The 15,268-nt window shown below is 34.7% G+C and overlaps 1 protein-coding gene and 1 non-coding gene across 2 annotated transcripts in view; one reads left to right on the top strand and one right to left on the bottom strand.

Moving 5' to 3' along the window:
- GPC5 (glypican 5) overlaps nucleotides 1-15,268 on the bottom strand; it is a 649,065-nt gene that overhangs the window by 218,040 nt on the left and 415,757 nt on the right. The window lies entirely within an intron of this gene.
- On the top strand, nucleotides 2,153-2,259 carry LOC114203046 (U6 spliceosomal RNA). The gene has a single exon (XR_003607910.1). It is a non-coding gene; the product is annotated as a U6 spliceosomal RNA (small nuclear RNA).

Raw genomic sequence — 15,268 nt, 5'->3', positions numbered from 1 at the left:
ACCTCTTCCAACATGACCATATAGTCTAGTCCGTGGCTATTCCCTCATCTGATTATTACAAAAACCTCCTGACTGGTCTCCCAGCTTCTGCCATTGATCCCCTTCAACTATTCTTAGCACAAGGACAGAGGGATGTTATTAAACATAACCCAGATCATGCTACTTCTTTGTTTAAAACCTTTCTAGGGATGCCATCTGAGTTAGAGGAAAAGCCAAAGTCTACAATGGTCTACAAGGCTGTTTCTCCATAATCTGCCTCCTCTCCTTTATGTTTCTGGTATCATCTACTGATACTCTCTCTTTCCCTCATTATCCTCCAACCACTCTGGTTTCAATGATGGTATTCTCAGAATAAGGCCACATGCTTCTGATTCAGGGTTTTGGTACAAGCTATGTTCTCTCTGGAATGCTCTTTTCTCAGCAGAGCATGGTCCTCCTCATCTCTTTCAAGTCTCTCCTCAAATGCCTTGCACCTGATATGTAATTGCCATGTCTGGCAGTTTTAAACAAGGCCTCAAAATAGGCTGACATAAGTGATGGGTCTGCGTCCCCTTCCCTTGAACCTGAGCATGCTTGTGACTGCTACAACAGACTCTGGCAAGTAATTTTGTTTGACTTCTACTGCTAAATTAAAAGCCCACAGAGCTTCCCCCTGGTCCCCTCAGAATGCTCAATCCATGGGAGCCCAGCTACCATATAAGAAGTTCAACTACCCTGATACCACTATGATAGCAAAGTCATGTGTGGCTCTCTGATGAAGAGTGCCTCCCAGCTGAGCCCATCCTTCTAGCCACTCTCACTGATTTACAAGACATAGGAAAAAGTCCCTTGGACCTTCCAGACTGGCTTATTTGCCAGTGACTAGCACTGAGTCACCCTCATCACATAAAAGAAGAAGAATCGCTCAGATGAATCCTGCCAGAATATTCCTGACCCATAGTATCCATGAGATATAATAAAATGATTGTTGTTTTAAGTTATTAAATTGTGGGGTAGTTTCTTAGTAGCAATAGTAACTATAACACCACCCTATCTCTACTACCATCAATCTCTACACTCCTTTCTTGATTTATTTTTTTTGTAGTAACACTTTAAAACAGAACAGGTAATTAACTTGTTTATTTTGTGATGACCTCTATTACAGAGAGATATTTGTATGTTTTATTCACCGATACATAAAAACATACCTATAAATAGCTATAAATATGTGTTGAATGCTGAATGACTAATATTAAATGGTAATAAGGGTTACATATGTAAGTTTTTAACATTAAAAAATATAAAGTCAAAAACATATTCCAAGAAGGAGGAAACAAACACACAGAATGCTATTTACAAAGCATAAATGAGTTCAGAGAAGAAAATACAAAAAATCAGGTATGGCAAACAGACATAAATTCTACTACTTCCTATTGAAAACAGACTGTCAGATTGAATTTATAAAAATAAATAAACGAATAAATAATATAAATATATATTATATATTTATTCTATATATTATATATAGCATATAAATAAATAAATAAAACTATTTTATTTCTGGGAAATGTAAAAATTTTTCCTGGAAGTTTAACAATATAAAATACCTAGATTAATATATAGATTAATATGGAAAATAAAAATAAAAAATTTTGAGTAGTAACATTGATTTCAGGCAAAGTAGAATTTAAGGGGAAAGATTTTACACGGAAAATAATAAAAGTATTTAATGGTATTAGGCAAAATAGTCAATGAATATATAGCAGCAATAATCTTTAATCAGTAAGTTGCATATCAAATATTTATAAAGCAAAATGTATTCAAGATACATGAATACATAATTAGTTATAATTAGAAGAGATTTAATTGTGGTAGAATTAGTGGTTCTCAGTTATGACTGATTAAATAGATAAAAGTTAAAAGGATATAATTTTAGCATTATAATATATATTTTTAACACATATATATAAAAGTTTGTGTACCACAAAAAATATTTTTCTTTCAAGTCTCTCTTAAAAATGAAAACGAAATTATATTTAAGATTATAAAGGAAGTTGCAATATATTTTTAAAAATTACCTACTTAAAACTCAAAAAAACTAAAAATTAAGGGCAAGTTGAAACAAGACAACCACCACCACCACTCATATAATATTTAAAAATACATATGTTGAGTGCTCGCTTCGGCAGCACATATACTAAAATTGGAACGATAAAGAGAAGATTAGCATGGCCCCTGCGCAAGGATGACACACAAATTCGTGAAGCGCTCCATATTTTTAAAAAAGATGTGGTATACACACACACACACACACACACACACACACACACACACACACACACACATATATATACACACAAACACAATGGAATATTATGCAGCCATCAAAAGGAATGAAATCTTGCCATTTGCAATGACGTGGATGGAACTGGAGGGCATTATGCTGAGCAAAATAAGTCAATCAAAGACATGTATCATATGACCTCACTGATATGAGGAATTCTTAATCTCAGGAAACAAACTGAGGGTTGCTGGAGTGGTGGGGGTGGGAGGGATGGGGTGGCTGGGTGATAGACATTGAGGAGGGTATGTGCTATGGTGAGCGCTGTGAACTGTGTAAGACTGTTGAATCACAGACCTGTACCTCTGAAACAAGTAATACATTATATGTAAAAAAAAAAAGAAGAAGATGGCATGAGAGGAAGAATGAAGGGGGGGAAATCGGAGGGGGAGATGAACCATGAGAGACTATGGACTTTGAGAAACAAACTGAGGGTTCTGGGGGTGGGGGGATGGGTTGGCCTGGTGATGGGTATTAAAGAGGGCACGTTCTGCATGGAGCACTGGGTGTTATGGGCAAACAATGAATCATGGAACACTACATCAAAAACTAATGATGTAATGTAGGGTGATTAACATAATAATAAAAAATAAATGAGATAATCATAAAAAAATAAAAATAAAAATAGGTATGTTGAGATTAGTCCTTTGTTAAAAGAAAGAAACCCAGCCAATTACTAGGGAGATACTCCCATATTTCATTCAAAATGCATAGCCATATTTGGGGTGCCTGGGTGGCTCAGTTGTTAAGCGTCTGCCTTCGGCTCAGGTCATGTTCCCAGGGTCCTGGGATCAAGCCCCGCATCAGGCTCCTTGCTCAGCGGGAAGCCTGCTTCTCCCTCTCCCACTCCTCCTGCTTGTATTCCCTCTCTCCCTGTCAGATAAATAAATAAAATCTTTACAAAAAAAGGCATAGCTATAAATATTCTCATTTGTATTAATTTTTTTAAATAAGTATTTAACTCAAAAATTTAAAATAGTAAAACAAAATATATATAAGTCAATTATAAGGAATACTTAATTAAATGTTAAATAAAAGGCAATGAATTATAAACAAATAAAGGAGAACTGATAAAGATGTGAGGTCATTCTTTACCAACTAACCTATAATATATAAAAATGTGACAAAATGTACAAAAATATACAAAATTATAATAAAAATTTTTAAAAATTAAAAATTTGAGTGGAAATCAAATATAGGAAATGTAGAAATTGTTTTAAACACAGTTACTTGTTTCATTTAGATGATCATGTACTGGGTGTATGAATCTTATATTAACTTAAAAATGGTAAATCTGGTAAATATATGAATGTTTTTGCAAGAAACTCAAAATATTATTCAAAATAAAATCTCTATTAAAGGCTCAATAACCAGCAGGTGTATTAGTATCTTTTTTAAAAATCTGAGTCTAAGCTATAAAATATATATAAAAGCAAGAAAAATAAGTGGCTTCTTTACCAGTAATTTTACAAAGCAAATATAACTCTGATACCAACTCTCAAAAAAGTTAAAAGAAAAAGAAAGAAATACTTAAACAGTATCACCCATGAACATAGTTAAAATATTCTTAAAAAAAAAAATCACAAAGTGAATTATATACTTACTAAGAAATCCACCCTAATAATCTGGGATTCAAATTAAGGCATACAAAGGTGGGTTAATACTATGAAATGCATATTAATGCAATGCAACATAACAATAAGCCTCTTTATTTACTTTATGTTGTGCATTTATTTAATAAGTATAATGCACATGACTAATAACATTTAATTAAATATTAAAGGATATTTCCTGGGGCGCCTGGGTGGCTCAGTTGTGGTTAAGCATCTGCCTTCAGCTCAGGTCATGAACCTTGAGTCCTGGGATCAGGCCCCATGTTGGGCTCCCTGCTCCGTGGGGAGTCTGCTTCTCCCTCTGTCCCTCACCCTGCTCATGTTCTCTCTCTCTCTCACACACTCTGTCTCTCTCTCAAATAAATAAAATCTTTAAAACCAATAATAAATAAATAAATAAATAAATAAATAAATAAATAAATAAATGATATTTCCTTACCATGATTAAAATAACTATCTTAAACAGGCAATTTTATTATTATTTAGTTCTAGCCAAAGCCATAAGATGAAGAAATAAGTAAATCTGTATATTAGAAAGGAGAGAATAAATGATCAGTAATATTTTTAATGACTAATCATCTAATCATGGTAAGTTCTATGTGATCACATATGCTATATGAAAAATACAAAGGAAGTTTGTGCAACTCAACCTCAAAGATAAACCTCTACCTTTATATGAGACAATACGATTATACAGAAAAATTGTAGACTTCACCATAAAGATTGAATCTAAGTCTTATGTTGGTCTCTCTTTCATACAGGGGAGCAAATTTTGCCATCCAAAAATAAGTCTCTTTGGCATATTGGTAATCTTAAACTGTTTATTTTTTTTAAGATTTTATTTATTTATTTGAGAGAGAGAGTGTGTGTGAGAGAGAGAGAGAGTGCACGGGAGGGCGTAGGGCTAGAGGGAGAAGCCAGACTCCCCTCTGATCAGGGAGCCCGATGCGGGACTCAATCCTGGGACGCCAGGATCATGACCTGAGCCAAAGGCAGCTGATTAACAAACTGAGCCACCCAGGTGCCCTTAAACTGGTTATTCTTAAACTGCAAAGACAAGAGAAAAACTGAAACCAAGTAGATGTCACCCTTTTGAAAGAGACATTTGCATGCATAAGGGAAATCTCCATTTGTACGTGCATCTCCTTTGTATCGAGAAGAGGCAGAGGCACAACATATACAACTCTTAGCAATGAAGAAGGCATGGACTAAATCTGGGTAACAACTTTTAACTGTGCTTTTCCCAGTAACCTCCCACCTGACTTTTATGTTTAGCTGAAGATGGTTTTAAAGTGATGGCTTCTGCCATTTTGGGGAGTTATTCTGTTCTTCTGGGTCTCTCCCATGTATAAAGAAGGTATACATATTATTAAACTTGTTTGATTTTCTTCTACTATTCTGTCTCATGTCAATTTAATTCTCAGACCAGACAAAAGAAGCTTAAAGGGTAGAGAAACATTTTTCCTCCCAGCACTCACAATGTGCATTTGGTCACCCATCAGTGATGTAGGAGAGGCGTTAGGGTTCGAAGATGACAGCCAAGAAAGAATTCTTGAGATGTCTTTGACGCAAAATGGTGGTTTTATTAAAGCTCAGGGACAGGACCCGTGGACAGAATTAGCTGCACTGGGGTCCATGAAGAGTGGTCCACTATGTACTTTCAAGTTTGGAGGGGGTTAGGGATAGCATGTAAGGCTCCCAGATATTTTGGAAACAAGGTTTTTAGGATCCTGAGGAGGCTAGCTATTTTTAGGAAAAGGTCATTTATTACTGTTTAGAAAAACTCATTCATGAGTTTTTCTTCAGATGTATATTGGTGGGTCATATGCTTGGAGAATGACTGCCAACATGTATCTTGGAATTTTTATGTGTTATCAAGGGAATTTTTATGTGTTAAAGTAGTCTTCCAGAATCCCGGGGGGGGGGGGGTCAGGCTAAGATTGCCTTTTGCCCTTAGCCAAGTGTCAACATGAGCTCCTACAGGAATGTCACTCTGCCTGTTTCAAGGACTTGTCAACGAATGGGCTACAAGTAGTAAGGGAATTTAATAATTTTTCTTCTGTCTTTGTTTCCCAGATCATTTAACTTCATGAGACTCAATTACCTTATGTTTAAAGCATCAGTGCTGTGTTCTAGTTTTCAGGGTGGCTGTGAATACCAAGTGTGCATTAAAATAGGTGACTGATGCCAGCCTTCTGTGACCTTCTCAAGTGTCTTCAAGGAGAAACCAGAAACAAGAACTAGAAACCCACTTAAGCAGGGGCATGCAGGCAATATTTTGAACAATCAGACAAGATGGAAACATAATGGATGAAGATGACCTAAGGGTCTTTTGTGTGTTTATGTGGAAATCATTAAACCTTAATTCTTACAACCAAACATATTACACCTGGTGACATACAATTATACCTCAGAGAACTGCTTACCCCTTCTCCCTTTTGCATATAATCTATAAACTAACAAGCTCCACAAGAGTTCTTTCAGAGCAATCTGAAATACTGTCTCTTGTGCTATCATCCTCAAGAAGACAAGGAAAAAAGCATTTACTAACCTACTTTGAGTTTGGCTTTTTTTTTTTTTTTTTCAGTTGACCTAAGTGAAATTATCCTTGTATATTGCCAATAACAATGCATTTAACAAATATTAGTTACTATTGTTTTAATCTAAAGGAGGAATACTAAAGTATTCATTTTTCTATACTTAATTTTTCTCTAATCATAGCTATAAAGGAGATATACATAACTGAAGTAAAAAAGAGAAACTATTGAGAATAACACACTTTTGAAATAAAATTTGTTACTCCCTACAAGCACACTATCTACAGAGAGCTCATATGATTATATAAATTGCTTTAAAAGTATCCAAAGCCCCCAAGTAATTCACTAGTTTAGTTAATTGTATCATGCCAATACCAACTGCCTGGTTTTTTTGTTTGTTTGTTTAAAGATTTTTTATTTATTTATTTGACAGAGAGAGACACAGCGAGAGAGGGAACACAAGCAGGGGGAGTGGGAGAGGGAGAAGCAGGCCTCCCGCCAAGCAGGGAGCCTGATGCAGGGCTCAATCGCAGGACCTCGGGATCATGACCTGAGCCGAAGGCAGACGCCCAACGACTGAGCCACCCAGGCGCCCCAACTGCCTGGTTTTGATGATGCACGGCAGTTATAGAAAATATCATCATTGGGCGAAGCTGAGTAATGGATATATGGGGCTCTCTACATTTTGTTTGTAAATTCTTGTGAGTCTATAATGATTTCAAAATAAGAAGTTAAGGAAATCATGCAAACTGAACACAATTCAAGGAGAGAAAGAGTAAATTTAGAAGACAAATTAAAGAAGGGACTGTTTTAGAAATGGTGAATGTAATCTTTCAAAACCTAAGAATGGAAAACAAACAGAAACCCTATCTGATGGAAAAAAAATACACATGATTAAATGAAATATAAAATTACTGAAAAAAATCATACTAAATTAAGCAGTAGCAACCCCTGCAATTCCAAATCCACTGCATCTTATTTTTCCAAAATCTCAGCTCTTTTTAAAAATAAGGTACCCTCTTGAACGTCCCCATGTAGCAGTACTGTGAGGTATTAACATTATAAAGAACCTTATTGTGTGCTAAAGCATCTACAAAAACAAAGGTTACTGTTCTCGGAAAATGCAAACCAAGGGAAGATATGATATTGCCAAGGCTAATTAGAATCAAATAGAGAGCAACGATTCCAAAAAGACACTGAATATTTCCACTTTATGCAGACAAAAGGGCATCCAATAAAGGACATATAATCTATTCCTCACGAGTCCAAACCTTGGAGACACAAGTCTGACATTTCCTATTTCCTTTAAAACAACACTGCAAATCTCTTGGAACCCACAGCAACACCCTTGGAGATTTGAGATTACCTGATAATTTCAGAACTGATGTCTGACATAACACTGACATGTTGAATATTTTCCTTTAGCCACAGGAGATCTCCAGCTCCAGAAATCATAAGTCAAAGAGCATACACTCAATTCATTCTTTGTTATTGAGTGGTTTGTTTTTGCTAGATAATTTATGGAAAATTAGCACAAAATGACAGCTGCGATATGGTGTAGGAATACCAAGCAGATGAGAAAGGTGAATATTATTACCAACACAAGATAAGAAGAGCAGTCAGCAAATAAAGGTCAAATGAAAGAATCAACCTAAGTTTCTCATAATGTCAACTCTGAAATGCAGTTTCAGCAAAAGTCTGGGCAAAGATAGTTTGGTTGCTTTTTTCCTTGCCTATGCTCTACTTTGAAATTCTCCATGGCTGAAGATATATACCATTATCAAAATCCTAACAAATATTCCTTTCTTTTAACACAATAATTTAAATTTTACTACAGCAAGCAAAATAATAGAAGAGTAGTCAAAATAATGAGGGCAAAGAAATTGATTATAATATTATTTTGGCGGGCAAAATTAAAAACAACAGAAGTATACATAAGTGAATTATGGCACATTCATTCTAGGGAATTATATATAGGGAAATGCTGGCTATACTATGTTAGGGGACAAAAGCAATGTTAAAACTGTTTATATAATGTTATCTTTACCATATGAAAATTATGGGTATGTTTAGAAAATTAATAATAACACATTTTCAAGGATAGGTGACAATAAATTTATTCTCCATACCAGGCCATTACTGAGAGTAAAAGAGGGAGTAATAATAAAATAGCCATATTGGGAATCTCCTGGAGAACAGAACATGTATTACCCTACCATGGTCCAGACAGGCAGGCCTTCACATAGTTTATATATTTAAAATCATTTAATTCCCAACAGCACATTGGAATATGGACAACATTAGTATACACGTTTTATAGATGAAGAAACTGAGGTAGGTACACAGATGGCCAATAACTTCTCCCAGTTTGGTGAGTTTGAATTCAAGATGAGACTGTCTGGCTAGAGTTCATGCTCTTAATCACTATACAAAATGCTTGCTGGAAACCCTGGAAGGAAACACACCAAACTACTAAAGAGAAGAGATTAGTTGGGGAGAAATTTTTACAGTTTTTCAAATGATTCAAAATTTTCATGTCTATGCTAATTGAAGGACATTTTCAAGAAGAAGTCCATTGTAAATCAATCAGTAATTTATCAGTATAAAAGAAAAATATCACATCTATTTGTTCCCCTTTTGGTATAAAATAAACTATAAAATAACAGTGATTGTTAATTAATAAATCAGTATCTTGAAAACCATTTGTCATTTTAGTTTAATTATTTGCTGGTTTTATAAGTACAATGATCATTCATTTTCTTTCGTGTCCCAGTTGACAAATGAGTGAATGCTCTGGAATTAATAATAATATCAAGCTGGGCATGTTTTCTCACACGCGCACACACACACACACACACACACACACACAAAACCTAAAGCAAAAATGAATTTCCAAAATCTTTTTTCCATGGGTTTTCTTTAGTTGGGGAAGATGGGCGAGGTTCAAACCATTTTTTATTTTTTTCAATCACTTTATCAAAGTATTAATGACATGTAAACAAAGTTCATATTTAATGTATACAACTTGATGAGTTCAAAGATAAATAGACACCCGTGAAACCATCACCACCATCAAGGTCATAGACATACCTGTGACCTCACAAAGTTTCCTCCTACTCCCTTTATTGATGTTATTACTGTGTATGTAGTAAGAAAAATTAACATACGACCTGCCTTCTTAGAAACTGTTAAGTATACAATACAGTATTGTTAGCTATACGCACTATCCTGTATAGTCCATCTCCATAACTTATTTTGCATAACTAAAACTTTGTACCTTTTGAACATCACTGCCCCATTTTCCCCCTCTCCTGAGCCTCTGGAAATCACCAGCCTACTCTTCGCTTCTATGAGTTTAATCATTTCAGATTCCACATATAAATGATATCATACAATATTTGATTTTGTGTGATTGGCTATTTCACTTAGCATAATGTCCTCCAGGTTCATCCATGTTGTTGCAAATGGCAGGATTTTCTTTTTTTTAAAGACTGAATAATATTCCATTGTGTGTATATAACATATTTTATTTATACATTCCTCTACTGATGGACATTCAGGTTGTTTCCATATTTTGGCTAATGTGAATAATGTTGCAATGAACATGACGGTAGAAATAACTCTTTGAGATCCTGAATTCAATTTCTTTAGATAAATACCCACAGGTGGGATTGCTGGACCATATGGTAGTTCTATTTTTAATTTTTTGAGGAAACTCCATGCTGTTTTCCATAATGGCTGAACTAATTCACTTTCCTGCCAACCACGCATCAGCATTCTTGTTCTTCCACATCCTCAACTTTTTTTTTTCTTTTTTTAAATAATAGCCATTGCCTTCTCTTCTTGTTGACAGTTTCCTTTACTGTGCAGAAATTTTTTAGTTTGAAGCAGTTCCACTTGATTTTTGCTTTTGTTGCCTGCATTTTGGGTGTCATAGCCAAAAAAAAATCATTGCCAAGACCAATGTCAAGGAGCCTTCCCATACATTTTTTTCCTAGGAGTTTTATGTTTCAGGCCTACATTTAAATCTTTCATCCATTTTGAGTCGATTTTTGTGTGTGGCATAAGGTATGGGTCCAATTTCTTCTTTTGCATGTGCATATCCAGTTTCCCAGCATCATTTACTGGAGAAACTATCCTTTTTCCATTTCGTACTCTTGTCAAAGATCAGTTGATCATACATGTATGGGTTTATTTCTGGGCTCTCTATTACATTCATTGTGCTATATATCTGTTTTTATGCCACTACCATATGGTTTTGATTACTATAGAATTGTAACATATTTTGGAACCAGAAAGTAAGAACCTTTAGCTGGAGGCATCAACTTCTTAATTCCATGGGCCTTTTTTATTAACCTACTTAAGTACTCATCAAATACTATTTACCAGGTTTATTTTTGACTTCTTCTATATTGCATATATGCTAACCATATCAATAAATCATAATAATAATAAATATAGGCTATAGAACAGGTGATCAATAGCTATATTCCTTTTCTATAACTTTTAATCTGGACGGACACTAAGGAAGCTACAATACATATGCTATATGGTTAATGTGAGAAATAAGTCAATGTTAATAAGGTAATGCATATATATACAATATTATATATACGCATACCTACCTGCTGATAGATATACACATACAAACACATTCTCATTCCCTTGGTCATGATATTCTGAAGAGAATTTTTCAGTTTTTCTGAATAATTTATTTCTAATATTTTTAATATTTCTAATAAGTAAACAAAATAAACATAAACACATTTTTCATGCTCATTAAAAAAAAGAAAAGAAAAAAATGTTTACTTCTCATTTCTTGTTTAGTGTGAATATCTTCCCAAATGTTTCCAAGGCTCTCATAAATTATATTTGATTTTTTGAACATTCTTGATAACCCTGATTGTGGAAATTCTTACTGGTACTTTTACTTCAGTGAGATGATCCCCCAGCCTTTTCTTCTCCCTGTACTTGCTATCTAATCTATCATGAGGTATCTCACATCCACTTTGCCATTTCACTCCTACCCAGCTATGCTTTGGAACCACAACTGAGGAATAATAATAGAAATTTAGAACTAGAAGGGAGGCACCTTAACCATCACCTAGTTTAACTCTTCCATTTCTACAGAAAGAAGAAATGATTCCCAATGAGATACAATGACTCCATCCATACCTTGGCAATTTCTCTCCTTTAGTATTTTTAAAGTGTTTACATTTTCCAGGTAGATGGTCACAACCACAAATTCTCACTTCATCTTTCTACCATTATCTTGCCTTCTCTGACCTATTTATTTTCTTATCTATGATACCAGCACTTTAAAATATCCTCCTTTACCCTTTTATCCTTTCCAACAAACACGATTAGTGGGCTTCCTATTATTGACAAGGAAAAAAGTAGTTTTGGGTTCTGTACCAACTGTAGCGTCATGGTAATGCATTTGGGTCTGCCTCATCCCATTGCTATATAAAGAAGAGTAGAGATATTTCCAATAATTAATCATTTAGACATGTAAAATCTAAATGAAAATGACTGAAGAAAAAAACCGAAATTGAAGACATGAGATCATACAAATACCAATGTAATGAATATAGTAAAACTATTACAGACTTCAGAACTTTGGAGTCCAACCTTGTAATTTGTGACTCTGAGTCAAAAAGTAAGTTGGAAGCTATATATTCATCATATGTTTTAAGTTTAAAAGATAGTATCATGCTTTATTGCTATATATTCTAACTTAAATTTGTATTTATTTCCAAATGGTACATTGATTAATTTCAATAAATCATCAAGATGGTATTCTTCTAACACATAACTGGTTAGGCAAAACACCAAAAGAAAATTTATTCAAATATGCTGATAACTATTACCTTACCATAAATATTATGGATAATAAATTTCTAAACTCTTAATGCAAGCACATTAATTGCATCTTCATTAAATAGTTTTTCATAATGTGTGCCTCTACTGTGAAGACTCCAAGATATGAGAAAACTTACTCATTGTTTCTCTAAGGATTCTTCATCCATGGCAAGCACCCTGTTAGTAAGGGTAAAATTAACTGCACAGTAAGTATCATGTGTTATGTTTTTGAGCAATACATGTACTTAATCACAATTATAATCATAAAGATAAAGGCTAGCCCTTAAAGTGAAACACTCTGGTAATTTCATAAGAGCTTAGGGTGGCTGAGTTTCTCTCCTTACATTCTAATATTTTAAATACTTCTTCATCATGCTTCATTCTTGAAGAAAATCTCCAGGAGGGATAGATTAAGGCTCAGGACAAGAACTACTGTCATTCACTTAAGTAGTATTATCTACCCCTTTTCTAATGAGCCATTCTCTGTTCTTGAGGCATTTAATACTGAACAGTGCATAATGGAGTTCTTCAACTCCAGGGAGGTAGGAATAGTAATAATATGAAAAAAAGAAAACAGATTTTCAATTTACCTTAGTAACTATGAGTATTTGATGTAGTGTTTTATACCATATAATTCTTAGTTCACAGTCTTTATCAGTGGGGGCATCCAAGAAAATGAGAGGAAAAAAACACTCTTAGCAAGTCACGTTCTATTAGCATTATGGAAATCAAATCAACACTTTGGCTTCACTATTTAGATAAAAAAAGTATTAGTGGTACCAAAATTAAAATCTCAATGATAGGGGTGTCTGGGTGGCTCAGTCAGTTAAGTGTCCGACTCTTGATTCTGACTCAGGTTATGATCTCAGGGTTGTGAGACTGAGCCCCATGTCCATGTCTGGCTCTGCACTGGTCTGGAGCCCAATTAAGAGTCTCTCTCTCCCTCTCCCTTTGCCCCTCCTCCACCCCTTTATTTTCCTCTCTAAAAAAATAATCTCGATTGTAGAGCAAGTGTGCACATTTTTATTAAAATAGCAGCAATGACAAAGGCAAATATTGAATAATAAATTAAGAAATTAAAACCTAATTTATTAAAAAGTGATTTTCACAAGCTATTGGGGTAGTATGACACATGTATCTTTCTTCTGGTGTGCTGGCTTTTTATAATCTCCATATAAAGCAAACTATAATCTCCATATGAAGACTATATCATATGATGAAGAAAACCACCATCCCTGGACAATTTCACATATCTACCTGTAGCCAAATTGATCTTTTTTTTTCCTCCTTTTAACAAAGAAAATGTCCCTTCCCTTCTCCAGCCTCAGTCTCTTTAGTATTGTCAAAGAACTTGTTCCTTACGTTACAGCCCTCTCTATATTGTGCTCTTCGTCTTTTGGCCACCATAGACCATAGAAACCAACATTAGTTTTTTTTTTCCACATAAAACAAACAAAAAAAGTAAACAAACATAGATACCCCACATCCTCTGCAACCTCTACCTCATTTTTGGTTCCTTTTCAGCCATATTTCTTGTCCCCAATTTTTAACCTCTTAATATTCTCAGTTTCCTTTATAAAATGTCTACTGCATAAGCCCTCCAAAATTGTTACTTTTCAGTCTCCAGTGACCTCCTTGTTGTCAAGTGCTATGGTTACTTTCTGGCTTCACCTTTTTGATTATCTCAACTTACTCTTTTTGTCATGGTTGACCAATCCCTCCTTCCTCATTCTTTTGCCTCTGGGACACAGCTTACTTTCATTTGTCCTTCTTTCTCAGTAACTGCTCTTTCTTAGCTGCCTTTGCAGACTACTCTTCCACATGACCTCAAAAATGTGCAGTTCCTTGAATAATATCACCCTGATTTCAATCAATAGTTTAAATACACTGTTTTCCTGTGTCTATGGAACTATAAATATTTCCCATACTGCTTTAGCCAGTTAGCTCCTTTAAGAGCAGATGATTCATCAACAGTGACATTTAGAGAATTTGCTATTTACCCAGTTGAAACTTAAAAGTTTACTCCAAATACTGCAGAAACCATAATATTTATTAAGCAGCATTTCTAATGGAAACCATTTTCTTTGAAAATAAAGGGGTGGAGGAGGGGCAAAGGGAGAGGGAGAGAGAGAGAGACTCTTAATTGGGCTCCTTAATAATTTTTTCTTTATAATAAAGTTCAGTATATTTGATCAAAAGTATCTGAATTTTTGAACTAAGTTTTGAATTAATTCTCCTTATTTAAATAACTTGAACTTCTAAATAACCCACAATTTATATGAATTTACATTGTTGAATCAGTAGTAAAGCATTCTAGTTTAATTCTGAGAACTAACTTTTAAGTAGATTTGAAATTTGGTTAAATCACTCTAGGGGCCAGTGTCAGGCTGCTCAAAGATGGGTCCCTTTGGCATGAAAACTATTTTGAATAAAAAACCCAGCGGATTTAGGAAAAGCTCTTTATCTCCTTCTCAACTGCCTAAATAGAATTTCGATAGAGATCTGCTTAGGAAGAGCCATCCCCATAGATAACTACATTATGATATGAACTAGGTATGGTAGATAAGGAGGAACCTAGCAAGGACCCTTTGATCAAAGTCCTTTCTTTGTCCCATAGTTTCTGAGCAGCCCTTGTTTACCAGATATTTACTCTTTTTCATTCTTCCTGAAGGTTGCATTCCTTCCCTTTGAAGATCCCTACCTCCTCCTTAGTTCGGAAAGGCATATACACCTCATTTTGCCCGACTGTCTCTGAAACTTCCATGTCTGTGTGGATTCGTCGAATATATGAAACTATTAAATTTGATTTTTTTCCTGTTAATCTGTCTCATAACAACTTGATCCTTAATCCAGCTAGAAGGACCTAAGAGGGGACAGGAATTCTTGCTCCCTGACATCACAATAAAACTGAAATGATTGCCTTTTGGGGATATGAA

Source organism: Eumetopias jubatus, unplaced genomic scaffold, assembly GCF_037043125.1.
Source record: "Eumetopias jubatus isolate StellerSeaLion01/CBP00866 unplaced genomic scaffold, mEumJub1_p1.0 scaffold_3, whole genome shotgun sequence".
Lineage (NCBI taxonomy): Eukaryota > Metazoa > Chordata > Mammalia > Carnivora > Otariidae > Eumetopias > Eumetopias jubatus.
The sequence above is the reverse complement of the archived record's forward strand: the minus strand, read 5'-3'. Positions and strand labels throughout refer to the sequence as shown.